Source organism: Sceloporus undulatus, chromosome 1, assembly GCF_019175285.1.
Source record: "Sceloporus undulatus isolate JIND9_A2432 ecotype Alabama chromosome 1, SceUnd_v1.1, whole genome shotgun sequence".
NCBI lineage: Eukaryota > Metazoa > Chordata > Lepidosauria > Squamata > Phrynosomatidae > Sceloporus > Sceloporus undulatus.
In genome coordinates this window covers 186,183,064-186,208,132 of record NC_056522.1, presented here as the reverse complement: position 1 = coordinate 186,208,132, position 25,069 = coordinate 186,183,064, and positions in this window count along the sequence as shown.

The following is a 25,069-nucleotide window of genomic DNA, read 5'->3' as shown; positions in this document are numbered from 1 at the left end:
GGGCCATTGCAGGGAGAAAGAGGAATATGTCTTTAAAATCCTGACATCCACAATGCCTCTGACATCACCACAGATGATGCTTACTCAACAGTGCTCTGAGAACTCTAAATGACTTCCCTTTGGTGGGCATTCTAGTTGGCAGTTGGGCATGAGAAGGACTTCAGACACAGAAGTAGCTCTTCTGGAAATCTTTCCATGTTTTTTTCTCTCATCTGGATTTGGTTTTAAATCCGTTAGCTGCTTAGGTTCAGAGCTGATCTCTCCGTCTGTGTTTCCTGATATCTCCGTAGGCCTGACTGGCAATTCCAACTGAAGAGTCCTCCTGATTTCAAGAGAGAAGGAAGATAGGGAGGCTGCTGTCTTACATCTTTTTGTCTTCCTTCCTTCATGCAAAGGCCTTGGTCTGAAAGGAGACCCTGCAATGGCCCAAAATGGATTGTGGGCTTCATGATTCCACAGGGCTTAACCACTTCCCCTACCCCATGCCAGCTCCTAGCTCCCTCTGCCCTTTGGGTCTGCCATTTTCTTCCTGGGAGAATTCTTCTTGGTTCCAGGGCCCCCATTCTCACCTCATAGAGACTCACTGCCTAGGAGAGAGGGGTCACTAGTTCTGTCCTGGTCAACCAGGATAAGAGCCCCCTTTGGGTTCCAGAGGGGAAAGAAGCCTTTCTTCGGTGGGTGGAGGATGTCCAGCCGAAACCATGATCTGAATTCAAAATCATTCTCAAATTTGGCATTTGTAAGCTGTCCAGGGTTTACAGAGATTAAGTGGTCCAGAAACAAGAAAGTGTTGCTGCTTTTAACCAGCTAAGTTTCTAGTTAATATAGCTATCCATAGTACGGTATTAAAATTTCTCTTACATTAAATTCTAGGTGTGTATATTCCCAGGGTTATTTAGCTGTTGAAAGTTTTGCTGCCTTCTGTTTGATTGTGTTCCCTTATACAGGCAAAGCCATCTACCAGGTGAGAAAGCACCAATAATCAAATTTGTATGTTTGGCTTTTTTCATAAAATATAATTACATGCATTTTAGGGAAACAGGACTTGATCAAGATGATCAGGGAGAGAGAGAGAGTTAGGTTTGGCCAGGTTAGAATTGACTCCAAACTAATAGAAAATGAATGGTTTGGTCATGGGAAAATTTAGAGAATTTTGTTTTTAAACAGTTCCCCTAAAAATGCTCACTGGCTTTTCATACTAGGGCTGTGAGATAGAATAATATTTTCCACATCACTTTTCTTTCCCTGTATAGGCAAAAATATTAATCAGGTAAGTGATGAAATCTAACCCTATTTTATTGCAGATTTTCAACACAAAAGGTAAGTTCATGTGTCTTTAGGGAATTTAGACCTAAATCTGATTAGTGGACCCAACTAGAACAAGACCCATTGAATCCATGAGTGCTGGACAGGAGAACCATTTTCCAAGTCCAAATGATTCAATGGGTTTCCTCTGGTTGGGACCAAGAACTGGATTTCAGCATCAGAGTCTGATCTAAGTGCTCTAAAACACTCACATACCCTGCCATCCAAACATGTGTGCTTTGCACACAAACTTACAGGTACACACAGAACACCCCATTGGAAGACCCTAACCCATATAAAACTTATCCTCAAACCTGAAACCTAACAATTCAAAATCTAGAGGGTGAACTGGCAAAAAAATGAAAGGCTGATTTAATGTCACATTTAGCCAGTTCAGCCCCAATGCCAAAACTCCTAACTCGTCTAACAGCTGTATCAAAAGATGTATAATGAACTGTACACAACTCATGAGGGATAGCATCACTGACAGTCTGGCCATGAGGATAAAACAAGGGATGAATGATCCTAAACTCACCCTCAACTTTCTCAGGAACCACACCTAACAGGGATACTCTCAGGCTGGGGGTCAGAGACACATTAAAAGGTCCTGAAACTCAACCCTCAGAAACCTCTTTAGCAATTTTTTGCTTAACTACATGTTCCAAATCCCGAACAGATTTTAAATTATTAGACAAAAAGGTGTGACGAACCCTGAAAAGGGATCCAAAATCCATCCCTAAAACTTTCCACCAAATATTGGGCCACATACTGATTTGGATAAGTAATAACTAGGCACTTGAGAACCTCAAGCTTGATTGGGATGTGATCCTTTACCAGCCTGGGGAGCTGACTCTGATCTTTTATTGTGTCCATCCTTGCTAGATCCTGACTGAAATCGCCCTTTAGTGCAGTTTCGAAAGGAATGGGGGACCTTACAGACGGAACACTCATGTGTGTATTTGCAAGCCTTACGGTTGCAAAGACCTTGAGAGCTGAATTCCCAACAGAGAAGCTTCTGCTGAGATTAAGAAGTCAGAGCTGAGACGATGAAGATGCAGCAGATTTCTTAACAAGGTGACCACTATGAGTATGCTCACCTTGCATAGGCCTAGCCGGAGTCATAAGTTCATCCACAGCTGCAAATGCAACATGTCCCACCGCAACGTGGGATAAAGAGCAGCCCTCATTCTAAATGCTTCATCATATAAAACCAGAGCCGGCCCCGTATAATCAGTGTCGGCCTTGAGGATAATATCAATGTATTGAAATAAAGCAGCAGCCCAAACAGGCTGTGCCTTAACAATAACCGCAGCATAGTGCAAAATATATCATACAAAATCTAAATGTTAGAATGTCCAAATACACACAAGGATAAAAAATTGATCACGCCTAAAACCTTGTATAAAATTAACTAAAAAGTTAAAACAAATACAAGTAAAAGTTAAATAAAAGCAAATTATGTAAAACAAACTACAGTCTACAACAATCTAAAACAGACTGGGGAGGAGGGAAGGGATAGTTGGAAATGCAGTTGATTTTGGCAGTTGGCTATGGATTCCACTAGAATCAGTTGACTCTGTGGCTTTCTCTGTTTGATGGACAGTGGACTGTGTAGATGTTTTTAGATAGCTCTGTACATATTGGAACTTCTTCTAAAAATAAATGCCTCATCTGAGAGACCTTTATCTACAGTGTTCTCTTCAGTTATTCTGGAAGGGGAGAGGTGTTTCTCCAGCTCACAAGCTGCTGCCTACAGATTCAAAGGAGGTGATCCTGGCGCCAAACGTAGCCATGGCACCTCATCACGGACTGTGCTACAAAGCGATAACAACTATAGCTTGAGGAATCGCTGTTGTAATTAATAATTTACAAAGCTAGGAATAAAGCATAACGATTGATAAACTGTTACAGCTGGTAATGAAACTGCTTCACGATAATGGAACAGGATCCACAATGCTTTAAATAAACGATTTTCACATCTTGGCCCTCAAAGTGTTTTGAACTCCCAGAAGCCTCAGCCATCTTGGCCAATTGTCTGGAATTGTGGGAGGTGAAGTCCAAACATCTGGAACTTGGAAGAGTAAAGTTTTAAAACGTCTACTTTAAATGAAGTAGTAGTAGTAGCAGCAGTAATAGTAATATTTCTAAAGCACCAAATAACCTTTTTTTAATGCTGTGGAGCACCTTTCTTGTAAAGAGATTGCGGCCTGCATACCAGTTATGGGTGATGTTAGCTTACTCTACACTTCTCCTGCTGGATAGGTGGTTTCATAATTAATATCTAGAACTGGCCATATTTTGGGGCTGCGATGACCTGCAGAAACTAGAAGTTATATATATGTAGAAGTCAAGCTGATTGAGGACATACAGAGACCTAGATAAAACTAAGGCAATGGATTTGCTGATCACCTCACTTTCTCCCCTTCAGGCTCTGTGCATTTCTGCTTACAACAGAAGCAATGCGAGTCCCATCAAAGGCAATCCTTTACACGTTATTTACTGAAATTGTAGCACTGTACAGTTGTTGCCAGTATAAATAGGTGAAAAGATCCCCCAGTTACCTTCCCCTTGCAGGCTTCCTTTGAGCAATAATTTCCTCAGATTTCAAGGAGACTCCCAAAGTCCCCGTCTCCTTTTAAGCTAAACAAGCATATAGCCAGCAAGACTGGTGCCAAGAGGGGGAAGGGAAGACCCTTTTTTCTCTCCTTACCTATGCTTCTCCATTACTCTAAAACAGGAGAGCAAGGGAATCAGACCTTTCCAACAGTAGGTGGGAGACTGAGATCCCCTGAAAATTTCTGGCAAAATTGGAACAACAAAACTCCCATGTAATTGAGCCTCCTCAGAAATTATCAATCAGAACTGTACTAAATGATCAGACACTGAGAAGTATTAAGAGAGGACTTATTCTTTAGCTCCCTTAGAAACAATAAAGGCTTCCTGCACACAATTACTTGTTGGGGGAGGTACACTGAACACATGGAGGGTACTCCTAAGAATAGATTTTGCTTCAAAGAGTCCTCATATTTAAGGATGTTTCAGTGATAATGGATGGGCAAAATAATTTGCCTCCCCACTGCAAGTACCTCTAAGGAGGCAAAAATTACGACAACCTGCCTGCTAATGTTGAGTCCCAGCAAAAAATAGTTATGAGGTCCCTGTGTTTTTCCTTTTTTGTTTCTTTCCTCCAAATCTTCCTGCCAGGGAAGAGACAGGTAACTTTCTTCAGACACCTGAATGATTCATAGAGCTTTTCACATGGGTTGATGCTAAAGCTACAGATTTCTCATCCCTATCATAACAGTTTCTGTAAAAGGAAAATGAAGACACATGAAAAAACATGGGGTCTGGACCCATGAGGATAAAAATGTCTAGGATTTGCACATGCCCATATAACCAAACAATCTGTAGGCTTCATTTAGGTTTTATTAAATACGAAGCTAGCCATTTAATTTCTCATCCAAATCACCTTTAAAAAAGAAATCGTGCCCCAATTTTCATCTTATCTGTGAACAAATCATGTAATGAATTTGTCTAATTCCCACCAAGTTTCTACTCCAGAATTTAAGCCATTTCCCTTACCTCTCTCATCAGTAACTACTGTTGCTGTAAATTAAATGAAAAAAATATGATTGTACATAGTGCGGTAATTCTACAATGTACATTGTTCAGCTGTATTGGCATGGGGAAGGGGAAAGTAAGGTCAAGTGGGGTGGATGGGGTCAGATGACATCAGAAGTGGCTTAGCCTTATCCATGCTGGTATGTCTTCTGACTCACCAGTTTGATGGCAGTAATATATCCAATGATCATAATTCTCAACCTGTGGAGTGATGGGATTTTCCTTCCATGTGTTCTGTGAGTCATGGGCTTTCTTCTACATTTACCAATGATTTTTGAGTATGAATACATATACCAACAACCTTAAAAGAATGTTGTCAGACATTTTAGTCATGTCAACAAAGTCTGGACTGAGGTATTATGCCAGTACTATTAGCCATTAACTCACTTTCTGGACAACTCATTTAAGCAACAAGGGAACTTGTCCTCACTGCCCTCACCTGGGCAATCCCTGTGGTGAGATCCCGATTAGAGTATGAAGTATGGGAAACTCCCAGGACATGACAGTCTTTCCAGATTCTCTCCAGAAGGAACTACTGTGATGCAGTTCACCAAAGTCTATTTTCATGGTCATTTAAATTGTCCAACTGTGCTCTGTACACCCTTTTCCAATACAAATTGTAATGGCTGAACAATTTTGAAATCATGAAATATCTACTTTCTGGACAACAGTGCAGGAAACATGAACAGCTGGTTACAATGAAATAAACTGAACTTCTCAACTTTTTTTCTTGAAATAATTTTTATGTTTCAAAGAAGCCCTGTAAAAAAACAATTATATCTATAATACCAATAAAAGTTAGTCCCCCCCCCCCAGTCCTGATCTCTTGCAGAATCCCTAGCACCCTCTCATGGCACCCTAAGATTCCGGGAAAGCCTGGTTAAGAAATCCTGAGCTAAAGGAAGCAGAAAATGGTCACTGAGTAAAAATATAAAAATATCAACCGTATTTTAGACAGTAGATGTCACTGTATACACATTCTACAGTCAACACTGAACTTTTAAGTTGCTCATGACAGTTCCTCAAGGAGAAGTTGTGGGAAATTCGTTCATGCACTCTACATGGCAGGCTTGCTTATGCATTTCATAGTAATGGATTTTCAGCACATTTACTCCCAGCTGAATGTGTGAAATTATTCCACCTGAAAACATGCTATTTGGAATAATGCCAAACTTAAAATTGCACTTTAAAGTGGTGATGAATTCATGTTTGTCCCCACTGGAGGCTGTATTAATCAGCCAAAAGATCTCAATGTTACCAAAGCTAGGAAATGTTACCATTTTAGACTATACTTCCCCAAATCCTTATTCGTCATGGCCAATGATCCCCCACATGGGGCAGGGGCACATTACAAACCAAATGTGAGATACATCCTCATATTGTGCTGTTTGTTGTTCATGGCCTGAACCTTTCCCGTTTGTCCAGTTTTTGGTATAAAGTTGTTCCCCAGCCCACTTCAATTTCTTTACTTAACACTTAAGAGTCACACCCTTTGTAGTGAATGGACATAATTCATTCATTCAGACGCTCATAGGAAATGGTACTGAAAAGAAATTGCACAGGTGGTAGGTTGTACATTTCATCAAAGAGCTGATGTCATCTTTTGTTCTGATGCCCAAAGATTAAAGTTCAGAGGATCAGGAAATGTCTGCAAAACTCAGAAGTGGTTTATGACTGTCAGATTACAGATTAATTTGGGCACTTTGTGATAAGGAATGTGTTAGAAAATTTCTTTTAGAACAAGCAATTTTTAAGTCTCACTTGTGGAAGAATTATTATTATTGTTAACCTTTATTTATAAAGCGCTGTAAATTTACACAGCACTGTACATACAATCTTTTTAATTGGACGGTTCCCTGCCCTCAAGCTTACAATCTAAAAAGACATGACACAAAAGCAGAAGGGAGTGGTGGAGGGGAAGGGGATGAGGGCCAGCAGTTCTTCTCTACCTCCGAGGCCTGGACCAAGGCAGATGGACTGGAGGGAGGGCTTGGCTTCTTAATGGATGGTTAATCTTTATCCAGGGAGGCCTGTTGGAGCTAGCCTGTCTCTCTAGTAGGATAATACATATAAAATACATAGTAATACAGGAAATGATTCAATAAAACAGGCAACAAAAGAACATCAAATAGCAAGTGACAATTATGCAATGCCTGGGAACGCTTCTCTGAACAGAATGCATGAAGGTGGGCAATACGAAGGGAGAGAGTGTGAAAGGGGCAGGGTTGATGTTAGAGAAGAAGAAGTGGATGTAAAACCAGTTAGAGTCAGAGAATTACAGAGTTGAAAGGGATCACACTCTCCTGAAAGATGGCCATCTGACCTCCGTTGAAAGATCTTTGAAGAAGGAGAGTTTACCATGCTCTGAGGCAGTCTGCTCCACTTAATCTGAAGTCATCTGAGATTGTTGTGATTTTGACAGCTTTTAGGAGATCTTGTATTGTGGATGACATCATGAGTCATCTTTAAGATTTTACAAAGGGTCCATTGGTGAGATCCAGCATAGTGTAGAGTTGGACTAGGACTCTGGAGACCATGTTTTTAATCCCCACTAGGCTATGGAGATCCACTGGGTGACTTTAAGTAAGACACATTCTCTTAGCTTCATGGGAAAGCAAAGACAAACCCTCTCTGAAAAATATTGCCAATAAAACTCAATGCTAGGTTTTCCTTAGGGTCTCCATAAGTTGGAAACGACTTGAAAGCACACAGTAACAGCAGCCGCTACTGATGCCATCAGCTTATCCAGTGCTGCTTTTGGGTTTTTTTTCTAATTGCAGCTAGTCTTATCTTTTTGAGAAGTGCAGAAGAATCACTCAGGGGCTCGACAGACCACCCCCAAGGGGTGACTTGTATCTGCCCCTTTTAGCACTGGATATAGGCTGCAACATCTATATGCCGTGGCCCCAATCTCTTCTTTCCACAGTGCAAAAAGGAGCTGCAAAAAGTGGCTTCTTTTTGCATCCTGGAAAGGGTGCCATAGCTGCCAGCATGTGACTTTTCCATGCTCCTTTGGCACTGTGTCATGTAGACACAGCATCAGAGGAGCACCATGATGTTGTGTACCATGTGGAATCATGCACGCTGTCATGCCAACCTGGGGGCAGAGCTGGGGCATGCATCATGTGAACGCCATGCCCTGACTGCACCCACAGGCTGGCCTTAATGGCCGGTCTGTCAAGTTCCTTAGTCTCTATAGGTTAAAAGCCCTCAGTGGTGTTCTTCTATGTTTTGTAGGGAGAGGTGTAGTTTTGACATAAGAACTGATTTACTGGGCGTGTAAACCTTGTGTACTACAGCACATATCCATTGCAGTGGACATCATTGCTATCACCCATTTAATTTATTTTTAATTGGTCCTTTTAATATTACTTAAAGGTATATAGAGCCATTTCATGTGATGCTAATTTTTGAACCAGCTTAAGGCCAGAAAAACAGCAGCATAACAGGACAACAGCATGTTTGATTCCCCCATACTACATAACATCAATACTGTTCCATCAGTAAGAGACCATTGTAAAAGTTGTCCTTTTTAGTCACTCAGGGGAAGGCAATGGAAAAACTCATCTGAACAAATCCTGTCAAGAAAACTCCACTAACATCAACAAAGTTAGTATAATTCATGGTGTCAGCATATCTTCTCCAACTCCTGCTTCTTGGTTTTGTTTTGATTTATTTTTTGCCTTACAAGGAGGCAGAATCCTATCAAGAGGGCAGGGGGAAAACAGCTACACAATGCCTTCTAGGAAGGAAATCCTCCATCTGGAAGCACCCTTAGAGAACATTCACCTGGCTCCTATTTCAGAGAGGCAAATAGGACCCAGCCTCCTTACCTTTTAAATCTCCACCTCAGCTAAAATGCTCATTAAGTGTCATGCTTACCTCCACCTCAGTTCAAATGTGTGTGTTGTGTGCCTTCAAGTTGTTTCTAACTTATGGCAACCATAAGGCAAACCTATTGTGGGGTTTTCTTGCCAAGATGTGTTCAAACGAGATTTACCATTGTCTTCCCCTGAAGCTAAGAGCATGTGACTTGCCCAAGGCCATACAGTGCATTTCATGTCCAAGCAAAGAATCTAACCCTGGTCTTCAGAGTTGTAGTCCAATACTGAAACCACTACGTCACACTAGCTTCTATGTAGAGACACTTTATAATCTGAGGTCCTAAATTGTAGTTTACTAATATTGTGCATAAAACCAGCAGTGCATGGAGGCACCACAAATTGAATCTGGATTTCCTATAAAACTCCCACCCAAGAGGTAGTGCAATTGTGCCTTAAAAGCCTTGGCTGGGAGCAGCAAAAAGATAAAGCAACAAGTGTTCCACTACGGAATTATGTGACCCAATGATGGGTTCAACAATAGCCATGCTGTGCTAAAAAAAAGTAACACTGGAAAAAGTAGAAATCAAAAACAAGAGAGTGAAAAGTTTCCTTCCTTATAACTGCCTGTTTTGTTATGTGAATTCTCTGATCTTTTATAATCTCTTTCTCTCTATCTCTTTCTGTGAGCGAGTGTCTGAGAGAGCAAGAAAGAAAAAGAAAAGAAAGATTATTTACGTGTGTGTTTTCCTCAGTTGTGGGCCCACGCATGTACCAAAACTCTGAGTAGCTGTTTGTCTGTGTATGGTTGTGTGTCAGGGAAGCAATAGTGCTGATTCACAATCCTGTTATTCTCCTGAGTTTGTCCCCCCCCCCCCTTAGTACAGTCATTCTGCAGGTGGTGGGGATTTCCCCTACTCCATACTGGAGGCATCTAGCTTCAAAAAGTAAGGCAAATCTTTGGTGTTGTCATGTACAAATATTTGCTGAGCACTTTCAGATTCTGAGTTAGAAGTATTCAAATAAGATTACAGAAACTGATCAAAACAGAACCAGCTTGTCCTCCTTCTGCTATAATTCACAGGGATAATGTGTGTGTGTGCCTTTAAGTTGCCTGTTGACATATGTGACCCCATGAATTTCATAGGGTTTTCTTAGGCAAGGAATACTCAGAGGTGGCTTTTCCAGGTCCTTCCTTTAAGTATTTATTGGCAGTTTCCCATCTAAGTACTAACCAGGGCTGACCCTGCTTTAGCTTCCAAGATCATAGGATCTGGTGCCTTTAGGGTACTTTGGCCAGGTCACATTATATGCACACATAATTCTGAAGCAGTTATATTGATGGGTTCTTATACTAGAAGAGGCATGCATTTTCAAACAATTATTATACATTATACAAAATACACATTTAAATAATTACTTGAGGGCTTCATCCAGTTACTGGTCCCCAGATCTGACCCACTGAATCTGTTGTTGAATAACTATTTATTTATTTATTTTATTTAAATTGTTTATATCCCGCTCTTTATCGTAGGCTCCCAGGGCAGAATACACTATCGACAATTTAAAACATTTCCAGATGAAAACCATAAATAATTTGAACATGTTATAAACATATTAAACAAGAAAACATAACAACAGTTCAAAACCATGTAAGCATACATTTCGAAGTAAATTAGTCCCCAAAGGCTTTTAATAAAAAGCCATGTTTTGGCTTGATGCCAGAAAGAAACTAAGGAGCTTATCACTCACCTTTTAAAACCAGCTCCAGCCCCCTGGGCTGTAGCAGGGATGCAGGATATAGATTATCGCTCACGAAATCACTGCCAAACCACCGGCCGCTGGCCACCATCAGCCTGGGTCCAAGCCGGGTCCCAGCCGAACTCCATCAGCCCTTTTTAGATGTTGGAAGCTTTCTGACATCTAAAAAGTGCTGGTGGAGTGTGGCAGGGACCCAGCTTGAACCCGGAGTGATCGTAGCTGGCGGTGATTTAGTGAGTAATAATCCCTGCCTTCGTCCCAGCTCCAGCCTGGGAGGCTGAAGCTGGTTTAAAAAGGTGAGCGATAAGCTCCTAACATTGGGACTAGTCAGATCTCTACATGGAGGGCATTCCTTAAAGAGGGTACCCCAAACTAGTGGTGTTGTCAAAAATAGTTTTTATCACTGGCTCTTCCCCACAGCTCTCTAGGATCCAATCCTTCCCTTCTTCTGCCCCTCTGTTAACAATGTTAAAAATTGGTTCTGGTGAACTGGTGTGAACCTGCTGAAGGATACTACTGACCACCACTAAAAAGGCCCACTCCAATGTTCTCCCACTTTGTATCACCCCTTTTGGAGGGACAGAGAGACAGAGCACTCATCTTGTAGTTCTCAGGGAAGCATATATAGGGAGAGGTGGTCTTTCAAGTATATAGGTCCTAAGCCATTTAAGGCTTTAAATGTCACCATCAGCAGCTTGAATTCAGACTAGAAGCAAATATAAGGTACTCTGGGCAGCAATCTTGTTGCTACGTTTTGAACTACTTGTAACTTCTCAGTCATCTTTAAAGGTAATCTATGTAATAGCTCAGCTCTTCACTTAAGGCTGCTGCCACATTACAGCATTAATATGGTTTGACATCATATTAACTGTAATGACTCCGTCCTACAAAATCTTGGGATTTCTAGTTTGTTGTGGCTCTGACAGAGAAGAGTAAATATCTCACAAAATTACACATCTTAGAATTCCATAGCATTGAGTCATGGCAGTTAAAGTGGTGTAAAGCTGCATTATGTCTGCTATGCAGACTAGACCTAAGTCACTCATTTAAGCAACAAGGGAATTTACCAGTCTTCACTGCACTCACCTGGGTAATTCCTGTGGTGAGATCTGAAATAGTGTATGAAGTGTGGGAATCTCCCAAGACATAACATCCTCTCCAAATGTCCATCCAGAGGAACCTCTGTTCACCAAAGACCATTTCTCTATCACTTTGGCGGGTTACAGACCGCCGCTTTGCGGCGGTCTGCTGCCGCCGCCGCCTACTCTGTGCGGGAGCCATAGCAGTCACACCGCGCGGCTCCCGCGCAGAGCAAAAAAAGAGCTCCAAAATGGAGCTCCTTCTTGCGGCGCCTCTGTGACGTCGCGAGGTGCTGCTGGCGCATTCGCAATGTCATAGGCGCCGCGACACATCTGGACACTATTCGTCCGATACGTAAACATGGCGGCCCCCATGTGGAAGGGGCGCCACCATGTTGTATGTATGGAATACGTACTAGGGTTAGGGGGGTGCGGAAGCACCGCCCCTTCCTAACCCTAATACGTATTACATACGTATTTTTTGGCGGTCTGTAACCCGCTTTAAATTCCCAAAAGGTGCTCTGTACAGCCTTTTCCAATACAATTGTGATGCCTGGACAATTCTGAAATCATGAAATATATACTTTCTAGACAACACTGCAGGAAACATTAACAGCTGGGTACAATGTAATAAGATGAACTTCTCAACCTTTTTAACCTGGAGGAACCCTTGAAATAATTTCCAGGTCTCAGGGAACCTCAGTATAAAAATTATTATATCTCTAGCTCAAAAAACCCGTTACAATCATGATCTCTCACAGAATCCTAGCAACTTTCATGGAACACTAAGGTTTCATGGATAGCCCTGATTGAGAAACCCTGAACTAAAGGAAGCAGAAAAGCAGCCACTGAATAAAAATATAAAATTCTGTTAATGTATTTAAACCAGTAGGAGTCCCTGTACTCACATCCTACAGCCAACACTGAACCGTGAGTTGTCCTATATGTGGGCTTTGTGCAAGTTAAGTGAGCAATGTGTGATGCATTCAGACTAGAACAATCTACTCACACGAATGTAGTATAGTGGTTATATACTCTTGCTGTAGAAAATAAGAAAATAATTTTCTCTTTAGTCCTTCACAATTCTTTTAAAATTATGTGCTCTTATTAACCATTTTCCTCTCAGTGAATGAGATATTATATTTTCTTGCTGGATAATTTATAATGATTTCCATATGGGCTTATAAGGCATGTGTGCAATTTGTCAAGGAATGAGACTTGAGCAATCCTTTATAAGATACCAGTAATAAAAAAAACCTTAGAAATTTATGGGGCTGCTATCAGTCAACAGGCCATTTGAAGGCACATATACAAACAATTAGAATTTAAAGATAATAGCATAAAGAACATTGAAAGCAGGGAAGGTAAGTAGTAAGCAGAGATCAAATTGATTTTTTCTAAGTTGCTGTACTAATTTCATTTTAACTTTTATTTGCATTATCTTAATATTTTTGAAGAACAGTTAAATAAGCTTGTAGCTTATAGGAAGATCTGGAGTAAGAGGTAGCTTTTTTCAAAGCCAGTATAACAGTGTTATACCCTGGTTCTGGTGCTGAATGGCCTGAATTGTTTGCACCAGAACTGGAGTTTGGGCTGTGTCTGTCATCTGAACAGGACGCTGTTGGAAAAGTGTGTGGCTGTGTGTGTGTGTAATGGGACTTTTGGTTCATGCAGACAAGGCCTAGGCCTCCCTTTGCTTTCCTACGTAAATAAAGTACCTTCTCCAGAACCAGTTTCTGTAGTCAGCAAAAGCCTGAGGAGTTCTTTTACAATACAGTCTTCCTCCAGGATTCTCTGAAAGCTATTCTCTGAATTCACAATGTATGTCTTCTTGGATATGTACATCAAAGCACAACTTTGGGTATCATAGGCTCAAAGGGGAGCAAAGGTCCTGGGTAAGTACACCACATCAGATGAAAAAGTGGGAAAGAGATGAGATTCTTCAATGGTCTTAATTAACTACTAGTCTATTAGGGGTAGGAAAATGCTCTCACTCTCTCTCACTCTCTCTCTCTCTCTCTCTGTGTGTGTGTGTGTGTGTGTGTGTGTGTGTGTGTATATATATATATATATATATATATATATATATATATATATATATATATATATATATATATGCACCATGGATTGTTGTGATGTCTAAAAGCAAAACTGGGCTTCTCCTTGGCTTGTTCTTCAGCTGGACACTTGGAAACAGAAGCTGACAAAAGGGATTGGAGAGAAACAGATCAGAAGTAGAAAGGACAAACCGGTTTTATTTGGTTAGCTGTGGAATAATGCAGGGCAAAAGCAACAAAATTTGGCTATTATAAATGACATACAAACATGGTTATTGTGGTTTTCTTGAAGAGGACACAACCAGTGACACCATCTATAAACCATGTTCAAAAGGGAGTACAGGTCTGGAATTCTCTTTCCATTTGAAAGCGACCAAAGCATTACTACTGTCTAGGAGTACAGGTAGTCATTATTTGAGATGGTATTTAGTGGCTATGTATAGGTGAGGGCTTATTTTAGAGACTTACTGTTTTTACTGGTGTATAGATTGACCTCATGTATAAGTTGAAGGTAGGTTTTAATATAACTCATGGATAAACAGAGAGTAAAACTGAAGGGCATGTAATCAAGAATATAAAACAGTGGTTACCAAACTGTTCTCGTTAAGAGATTTTGGTCTTCAGCTCCCAGAATCCCAAACTATTTGGCCAACATGGCTGAGGCTTCTGGGAGATGAAATCAAAAATCTCTGAAAAGGCACAGTTTGGGGACCACTGAAAAAATGATGTCTTCTTCACTCTGCTTGCATCTTCCCAGATCAGCTGTCCCCTCTGGAGGCAACTGGGCTGGGAAGAGGCTTGGGGAGCGAACACTCCCTCGTCCTGCCATCCTATTACCATATTGACTTGAGTATAAGTCGACCCAGCTTTTTTGGGTCAATTTTCTAGTATAAATGTTTTGACTTATAGATGAGTATATATGGTATCCTCATTGTATAAATGTCAACCAGTGATTCTTATAAAAAAGAAATGCATGTTTTATACATAACATTTTGATTTTTTACACTGTTTTCACTGATTTAAAACTGTCCTCAACTTGTCAAATTGTAAAACGTGCTTTCAGTCTGTTAGTGTTATTTGTACAGTTTTAAATGGTTTTAAACTGTTTAAATTGACTTGATTGTGCACTGCTCTAGAATCCCTGGAGAGAAGATGTGATATAGATATTTTAATAAGGAAGTAAATAATTTTTTAAAAAATGGACATTGATACATACACACATGCATTTTTTTTAAAAAAAACAACTTTATAAAACTGAAGCAAAATTATAAAGTTAACCAGGGATTATTATGATTAATTTCTGAGTTATTTAGAAGTGAATATAGCCTGTTCATATGATCAGGTAAATGCATTTGTGTGTGTTTGTTGTTTTAGGAATTAGAAACTAGCTCTCTTATTTTATTTCTTTTTATTTATTTATACTTAATATATTTTCACTGATGTTAAAATGAAATAATTTTTTAAAATTTCAAACTATACAATGTAACCTATTTGTTACAACAACAAATGCTTGATTAAACTTCTGTCAGTTATGCTCTGCTGTACAGTTTTCTTACAATCATCATATATACCTCATTTTCAGTTATGGTCACACTTTTAACACCCGATTCGTGCCGTTTTTGTCTGTTGCCAAACACTTTCTTATCTATATTTCTAGTATTCCATAGTGTCTCCTCAGCCTCCCTATTGCTCTACATCTTTGGTCTGTTACAGACTGCCAAAATAAAGCTGCTTTGGGTCTCTTTAGAGGTATGCTGTTTAAATGATGCATGCATCCTAAGAATCTGGAAGCTGCACCAAAGCTGCACTCAGTGCTTAGGAATGGAGTGTGGTTTTGGCGCAACCTCCGGACTCTTAGGACCCATGCATCATTTAAATAGCATACTTCCAAAAAGACCCGAAGCAGCTTTATTTTGGCAGTCTGTAACAGGCCAATGTTAGCTATTCTCGTTACTAGTGAAATCTTATCTTCTTAACTGTCTCTTAATTTCGTCATTAACATTTGTTCTCTTTTAATCAGATTCCTTTGATCTTTTAAGAATGATTATTTCAATATCTGAACAGTTGTTATTATTTCAATAAATTAACAATTCCTTCTTAATTCCCCATGTCTCTTCTAGCAGTGTAAAATTGGGGAACACTCTTTTTCCAATGTTTTCACTGATTTATTGTTAATCAAATATGTCAGTCTGTCCATTTCCTTTAGTTCACTTATTTTTAGTATTCAATCTTCTGTTAATGATGGTTCTTCATTTTTCTTAGCTATCGTCAGTCTAGCTGCTGTTATTTTTATTATATTCTAGCTTTTCTTCAGATCGTATAAATCTTTCGCCATTTTATTTCTTCTTGTGTATTTATTCTGCCTTTCTTCTGAACGGAACCCAAAGTGGTTTTATGCATGAGTTTAAACAAGGGAAATGAATAAAAAGTTATGAGTACAAAAATTAAAACACAATTAAATAAGCACCATATTAAAACAATACAGTGGGTCTACCGTACTGGTGAGCTTGCCATCTGCAGACTCCAGGATCCATGGATCGTTTCTCCCCCATTATTGTCAGTGGTGGCACATGCATGTGACCACACTCACATCCCTGCCCATTGATTATATGGCTTGAGAACATGTGTTGTGTTCTTAGGGTGGGCCCTCCAGAACCAAACCCTATGGATGGGAAGGGTACACTGTACATTAAAATGATATACAATCATTTAAAATGATAGTGATAATAATAAAAATGTAGCACATACCTCTCTTTCCACATAGGTACTTAGGGACTAAACAGACTGCCTCAAGGGAGGAGTTGGGGCCTGTGGCATGTGGCCGCCATGTCCCCATTCCGCCCTGATGTTACCTTTTATCGCTAGTCTGTTTAGTCCCTAAGTCAACAAATGCTTCTTCGGATATAAACATCTTTATCTGTTGGCAGAAGGAGAGCAAGCAAGGGGACTACCAGAGAGTTCCAGAGCCTAGGAGAAGCCACCAAGTAGGCTTTCTTCTGTGTTCTCAGCAAATGTTCCTGTCAAGGAAGTGGGACAGACAGGAAGCACTTCCACAAGGGCTTAAAACTCAATCACACTCATGTGGCAAGACTTTTTGGATAGCCTGGACTCAAGTCATATAGGGCTTTATAGATCATGCTAGTATGTTGAACTGTCCATGTTTATACAGTCTGAATTTTATGCAGTCATGTATGAAAGCACAGAAATGGAGGTACAATCCTATGGAAGAATACACACATTTGTATAGAAATGTTCATGTTTAGGGCAGTATTAGAAGCAGGTGTCAAGTGTGGCAAAGGCATCAATTTGAAAGGCAGGCACTTAACACTGGCATGCAGGACTGCAGTACAATTGGAGTGAGTGATCCCATTTTTCTTTTAAAAACAGCTTTCCCCCCTTATTCCCCAAAGTATGTTATTAATTCTCTTGGCATGTAGCATAGCAGAATGATTGCATTTATGAGCTTGGCCACTTCTTTTAACATGATCCAATATCTGCTTCCTAAAACTCTTGTTTTTATATCCGTTACATACAGTAAGTGCCGAAATCATTCAAAGAGCAACTGGGAAGGTTTGCCTGTTTCAAACAAATTTTGCCAAATGTAAAATATGGATATAATTTTGCAACATTATTTTATAATTAAGGTAATAAGTGAGGTTTCCTGCTATTGTTTAAAAATGTGTCATGATACATTTAAATCAGAGATAAAGACATAGAAAAGACTACTAAGTAACATGTTGGCAGCAAAGATGCTATAGAGGGAAGGAAGGAACAGCAGAGGGACATGTGCAAACAATTTCATCGGAATACTTATATTTATAGTACATAGATTCTGTTTTAGGAACTGTAACCACTTAGAAAGTGTTTTCATTCATGCCAGAATGAGGTTAGGTTGTTTGCTATTTACATCTACAAGGACAGGGTTATTTTGTGTGTGTGGTGTGTTGTGTGCTTTTAAAAAACTGCCAATAACTGATATTTTGTTTTTTATGAACGAACAATATTTTAACCAAGCTATAAGAACACCCTAAAAGAATGCAGAAAGTCCATCAGTTTTGGTTGCAATCCTGCACCTGGTTAGTCTATATAAGTGCCCCACAACAATGGCCAGGATCCAATGAACCACATAATGAGTTCCATAGATACAAAAAGCCTTGGTCTTGCGGTTGCTGAATAGCCAGCCCCATGTGCTACTCGCAAACAATATTTGAAGCTGAAGGGGTTTCAAAGGCATGTTTGGTATGGGCATCATGAAGTTGGTGTTCATTTATAGTGAAAGGAGGGAGAAACAGAAATAAAAACCCGATTGGACTGCCCAAATCCCTGCCTAATAGCTCTTCAGAGTCTGACAAAGATTCTGACCTAAGTATACATAGGTAAAGGTAGGGCTGAGCCAGAGACTTTGCCATGTTAGTCTGAATATCAGCATGTGAAGGGATCTTGTGCACCAACTGAGACTAACTGTGCAAAGAAAGTTGTAGCATAAGCTTTGTGACTTTGGTCCTGTACATATCGTCCATTAAGACTGGCATGGGGGCGGGCTAGGGTGTAGCATCCTCATGACACATGCCCACTCCACCCCCCGGGTGCCCTGATGCCATGTGCCCACTCCACGCGCGTGCTGGTCTCAAGGCGCTCCTCCAGCATTGCATCCATACGATGCGAGCCGAGGAGCGCAGTTAACTATAGCAATGCGGCTATGGTGATGTTTGAGGGGCCACCGCATGAGGTTGCCATGGCATCCCACCGCCCCTTGGAGGCTGTATGTACAAGCCTTTGTCTGCTTCCTCATATGTATGGGGCACCAGTTCACTCCCACAGAAAGCTTATACTATGTCCTTTATTTGTGAACCCCAAGCACAAAGAATTTAAGCCACTCCTTTATTCTAAATGTTTTACTGAAGTTGTCAGATCTTGGAGTTTCCAGTTTTCATAGACATCTTAAAGTGGAGATGAAAGTGCAGATTCTCTAGTTTTGATGAGCTCAGCTCTCGTGAAGAGGAAGGCTTTGAGCAAATCTTCAGCTCAACTAGTTAAAGCGCAGCATGCTACAGTTTCAATGGATTAATGGATTTATTGCTGCAGTTTGTAAAGGCTCTCCATGGAGGGAAGGGGTCTAATATTTACTTAGGGGGTGTTCCCACTTAATTTTGAAAACGATTTAAAATACACGTTTTTAATAAAACCGATTCAAAATAACCTGGTGTTATCTCGTGTTCCGAAACGCGTTATTCTTCGTTCCCATTTGGTTATTTATCAAAGTTTTTACCTGCAAGCGTTCCCTATGGCATGAAATCAGTGTTTAATAAAGCGATTCTTCTCTTCCATACCTTATTTGGAGCTGTCCTCAATAGTACTCAGAATGACGTAACGTTAACCCGAATTATTTGGAAGCGATTTAACTTTCGTCAGCGTTCCATTTCATTGACCGTTTGTGAATGATGTATTTTTGGCGGTTTTTTTTATGAACCAATCAAGGCGCTTAACGATCAAACGTCATAAGCGCTGTCAGCCTTATATACATTTCCCTCCGAATTTAGTAGGAAACCCAAGCTCTTTCCAGAGGACTATGGGATAGGTTAAGGCGTATAAGCCGTATTAAAAAAAATAGAAGGGTCAAACCAACATTTTTCCTTGATTCGAGATGGAATCCGGTTATTTAAATGGACGATCAGCTTCAGAATCGGGCTAGCTGGAGGGGAGGACAGAGCCGATGGGTGGCTTGAGGGAGTCACCCTTTCTGTCCCCATCTGTCGTGGCCGTCGCCATTTTTGCCTCCCTCACCCTTTGTCCGCTGTGGTCTTTCAATAAGAGATGGATTTTTTTAAATATTATTTTTAGGTTTACAGGCGCTTAATCTCTTCAGCGCTTTAAGCGCCTGAAGTCCCGGCCGCTCAAGCGCCTGCATCTGCCAAAGACTCTTAAAGGCTTCCCCGGTGGATTGCACCTCCCCTCTGTGTGGGAGAGAGCTCATTTTAACGGAGGAGAGGCAGGATGCACAGCAATCTCTGGGGAGAGCCTTTCCATCTCTCTTCCCAATCTGGGGAGACACGGAAAACCCTGTGTGTGTGTGTGTGGTGTGTGTGTGTGTGTGTGTGTGTTGTATCATTGAACACCATTTGTAACGGAGGAGGGGAGGATGCACAGCACAAGGGGGGGGGGGGATAGAGCCTTTCCATCTCTCTTTCCCACGGATCTGCCTTCTCCTCCTTGATCCCATGAGAATCTTTGGGAAGAGTGCTCCTTCCCTGGGCTCTTGGGAGCCATGAAGCGGGGATGATGTTCTGCAAAACCCATTCCATAGTTCCTCTGGAAACCTTGGGCTCCCCAATCGCTTTGCCTGCACGCCTCCCCCATTGATCTCTGGGCTCTTTGAGGGATACTCCCTAGCTGTCTTGGGACCATGAAGCGGGATGATGTCCTGCCAAACCCATCCCATAGTTCCTCTGGAAAGAGCTTGGGTTCCCCAAATTCGCTTTGCCTGCAGCCTCCCCAGCCTGGGGTCTTTCTTCTAAGGCAGCAGAAGTGCTTTGGAGAGGCTTTTCTCTCCCTCAACCATCCTTCCCACAAAATTGCAGGACTCATAGGCACTTTAAGCGTCTCTTCATTGGCTCTTTTTATAACAAACCGCAAATTAAAGTGACGTTATGTGACGTCGCTTTGATGACAGCCCCCCAAATGGTGAGTGGAACGAATAAGGCTAAAACCGGTTTATATATACCACCGTTTTATTTGAATAGGAACGAAAATGGATCACTTAAAGCGAATCATGGTATGGAACGAAGAAAAAAAGCGATTCGGAACACAGGATAAGACCGGGTTATTTTGAATTGATTTAACTGATACCGGTGTATTTTTAAACCGTTGTAAATCGCAAGGAACACCCCCTTAATGTGCCCACTTATCACAGTTCACTTGGCTTTGCATGGTCATCATACCTTCCAGGATCATACGGTTGGCCTCTATGTAACTGCTATTTTAACAACATATATCAAATATTTACCCTTAAATAATACCGTATATGTGCTAACGATATATGCATTTAAAAAAAAACTTTCTTCTGAATGAACAGTTAACATGCCATCCCAATTATGTATATGTAAGTAAAAACTAAGATTACCAGTTTTTAGACCCTGAGTTTTCAGCGCAAGGCCTGTCCTGGCCATACCATTAAGTGTTATGCAACCAACTACAGTTGCCCCAGCTTGTAGAGAGTGAATAAGGATAATTTAAACTAGCGCTTGCTTCTAACCAGAACAAGGCTACAGGCAGAATGGATGTGACTCTGGCCCCAGAAGAACATGGAGGGATGGAGAAAGCTAACTTAGGGGATGTTCCCACTAGGGGAAACCCCGCGTTCTGAATCGAATCCAAGGAGTGGCGTTCATATAGGATCCAATTAAAATAGAACTTCTAGAGCAACCCGCAACGTCCCCACTACAATCGACTCATCGAGCGGGATAAAAATTTAAATCGAATTTTCCTCATTTAACACGTGTTAAAAAAACACTAGGTCCGACCTACGTTTTCCATTGATTCGAGTTAGAACGGAGTATTTAAATAGGAACGACAGCCTTTGAATCGGGTTGGATGATGGGAGGAGAGGACGACTGCGGTGGGGGGTTGTCCTTGGGGGAGTTGCCCTTTTCTGTCCCCATCCGTCTGGCTGTCGCCTTTTTTCTTCCCTCACCCCTTTGTTCGCTGTGGTCTTTCAATAAGAGATAAGGATATTTTTATTTTTTATTTTTTATGGTTTATTTCAGGCGCTATCTCTCAGTGCACGGACGTCAAAGGCTACAAGGCTTCTCCCGGTGGATTGCAACCTGAAGGGGGATGCTGTCATGCAAAACACCTTATCCCATAGTTCCTCTGGAAAGAGCTTGGGTTTCCTACTAAATTCGCCTTTGCCAGAGAACCTCCCCCATTGATCTCTGGGCTCTGTGAAGGGATTCTCCCTGGCTGTCTTGGAAGACATGAAGAGGGGATGCTGCCATGCCAAAACCTATCATAGTCCCTCTGGAAAGAGCTTGGGTTTCCTACTAAATTCGCTTTGCCAGAAGCCTCCCCATTGACTCTGGGCTCTCGTGAAGGGATTCTCCCTGGCTGTCTTGGGTCACTTTGGAGGTGTTGGTTAATGATACATGTGTTCGAAGAGTCCGAAAGCCGTTGCACCGCTACATCTCAGTCCAGGGCTGAAGCACAGCTTTGGCGCCGCTTCTGGCCTCTTAAGATGTGTTTGCGTATAAATAGCAACCTCCAAGTGACCTGAAGCAGCTTTATTTTGGCCTGGCTGGTTGGGCCCAATACCACCTAAAATAATTTGAATTCAGCACTATATTATTATTATGTTAAAACATCGCTTACCAATACATTGATTAAAATTCATCAGTTTGGGAATGAACAAAAGTATACCTAATGTGGTGCCCAAATGATAGCAAAGAGGAATCAGTTGGATCTTCCTGAAAGGGGTTGTTGATATGTTGGGCATATGGGGTTTGCATGTGTGTGATGTCAAGCTAGAGTATGTGGACTACAACAGAAGTCTTGTCTTTTTGAGAGTTAGGGAACAGTACGTGAAAGTAATTGCATTGACACAATCTGTTGAACTAATACAAACAACCAAAAAAAAAAATGAAACAGAAGCAGTAAATATAATATTGTATGCCTTCCAGTCATTCCAACTTTATGGCATCTAATTTATTAAGGAGATGTCTTGACAAAATTTGTTCAGAGGAGCCTTTCCCTTTGTCTTCCTCTGGACTCATAGACTTTGACTTGCCCAAGGTCATCCAGGGGATTTCCATAGCTGACCAGTATAGCAGAGATTCAAACCTGGTCTTCAGAGTCATAATCCAGTACACCACACTGCCACACCAATATACTGGCTCTCTAGAATAACATATAGTACAGGTAAAGGTTTCCCTTGCCAAGATTTCCTAGTTTTATCTGACTGTAGGGGCAGTGCTCCTCTCCATTACATAAGCGAAGGATACGGATACTCTGTGATTATTGGCACACGTGGACTGCACAGAACGCTTTCCACTGAAATGGCACCTGTTATCTATTTTCACTTTACATGCTTTAGAACTGCTAGGTTAGCAGAAGCTGGAGTAGTGACGGGAGCCCACTCCATCATGCGGCACTTGGGTCTCGAACTGCTGACCTTCTATGTTGCATATCAGAAGTCAGTGTCTTTACTGCTGAACTGCACGTCTTGGAGCTCTTTTTTTAACATCTCAAAAATATATAGATCTAAATTTTAAAAATGAAAAAAGATGTCAGATTGCAACTCAAGAAACTGTTGCCTTTTACATACATGTTGGTGACTGTTTGGCTTGGTAATCCTGGATTATGCTAGGCAGAAGTGAGTTTGGTTGGACACCTCCAAATAGAACTGTCAGGGACAAGCATACTTAGCAGGTGTTGGGGGACACAACACCAGAAACCCCAAAGCAGTATGGTACTTGGCATGCTGGTTGGGGGCAGAATCATGGGAATATCATCTCTCTAAAAGCAACTTTTCCAAGCTCTGGTTATTACTAGCCCTCAGATCCTCTATACGCTTGAACTTCTAAGTGAGTTTTAGTAGGATTGTGTTCATATCTTGCAGAACAATCAACAGGTGGTGGCACTGCCAGGCCCACATTTTGTGTAGCTGCCCTGATCTACAACCGCCTCCTGGGCCAACTTAACAAGCACCTGCATTTCCAAAAACAACATGGTCAGGATTGTTTCTAGCTGCTCCAGAAATATACACAATCTGTTTGGTAATTCTAACTCAACTGCAAACACAGAAGATAATTATATCCAAGAAAAGGCCATCAGGAGGTAGGGATTTCTAGGTTACCTAGCACCCTTGGACCGGCCTTTGGGAAATAAATTATGTTGACTGACATTTTTTCTCCTTGCACCATAATGACTATGTTAAAATTGATTGACAGATTGAACTGATGAGTGGAGATTGACTGATGGTGGGATCCATACCGTATCCCTTCTTCTTTGCCAAAAAGTCCTTTAAAGTGGCTTAAAATAAGCAGGGATTAAAACACAGAGAAAATGAAAAGTCAGTAAGTAAATTCAAACCATAATTGAGAACAAGATAACATAAAAATTAAACCAGAAGTTGAAAATATGAAATTGAGAACAGTTTTCAAATTAAATGTAAAAGAGCTGTACAGTACTAGCTGCAGTACAATAATTGTCAAATCTTATGGTTCAAATCCTCTTCTCTGGTACTCAGGGCAAGGAGAAGGAAACTTGGGGGACAGAAAGGGATGTGTGAGTATTCCTTATTTTTAGGTGGTTTTTAAAATTCGAATTGTATATTCTGTGCAACTCTGCTTGATGTTGATATCATGCTCAGTGTAATCAGTGACTAGAGTGTGTGGTGACTTCTCAATAGCAGAGATTTCTGGATATCTAGATCCTTGATCCATTTCAGTTTGATTTCAGATTTGGTTATGGGACAGAGGCAGTTTTGGTCAACTAGGTGGACAATCTATCCCATGAACTGGACAGGGAAAGTGTGTCCCTGTTGGTCCTGCTAGATCTCTTGGTGACTTTCAATACCATTAACAATGGTATCATTCTGGCTCACTTTGCAGTGCTGGGCTTGGAGGTGCTGTTGCACTGGCTCTGTTGTTTCTGGTGTTAGGGGATTCCTGCTCGATTCCCTGGCCATTGAAGTCCTACAGGGTTCAGTCTTGTCCCCTATGCTATTTAACATATGCATAAAACTGCTGGGAGAGGTTTTGTGAGATTTTGGGGCCAGATGTCACCAATATGCTCTATCACTCCTTTCCAACTAATTCCAAGGAAGCTGTTTCTGTGCTAAACCAGCTGGTAGCTGTAACGGACTGGATGAGGGTAAACAAACTGAAGGTTAATCCAGACAAGATAAAAGTGCTCCTGGTCAGTCAAAAGACAGATATGGGAATGGGGATTCAGTTGGTATTAGAAGGGGTTACACTCCCCCTGAAGGCAGTTTGTAGGGTAAGATGGGGGGTTGCTCCTGGATTTAGCTGTGATCAGGATTGTATTTGCACAATTAAAGCTAGCATGGCAGCTTCTGCCATTCCTGGAGAGATTGGCTCTGGCCATGGTAACACATGTATCAATTAAATTCTTTTTAAATTGCTGTAGTGCACTCTCTGTAGGGCTGCCTGAGAAAAATGTCAAAGAACTTACAAAATTTCATCAGTTACAACTGTTTGTGGTCACACTACAGGCTGGATGGCTGAGAGCGTAAAGGGGGGATCACTGTTTTCAGGACAGATTAAATTCTAGCCTTTCACCTGAGGATGGTTCCTTTTTTGCTAAGAGTTATAGTACAGTACTTACATTGATCCGTAGATAAGTCAACGGGTTTTTTGGGGTCAAATTTTTTGAGTAAAAATGCTAGACTTATACATGAGTATCTACAGTA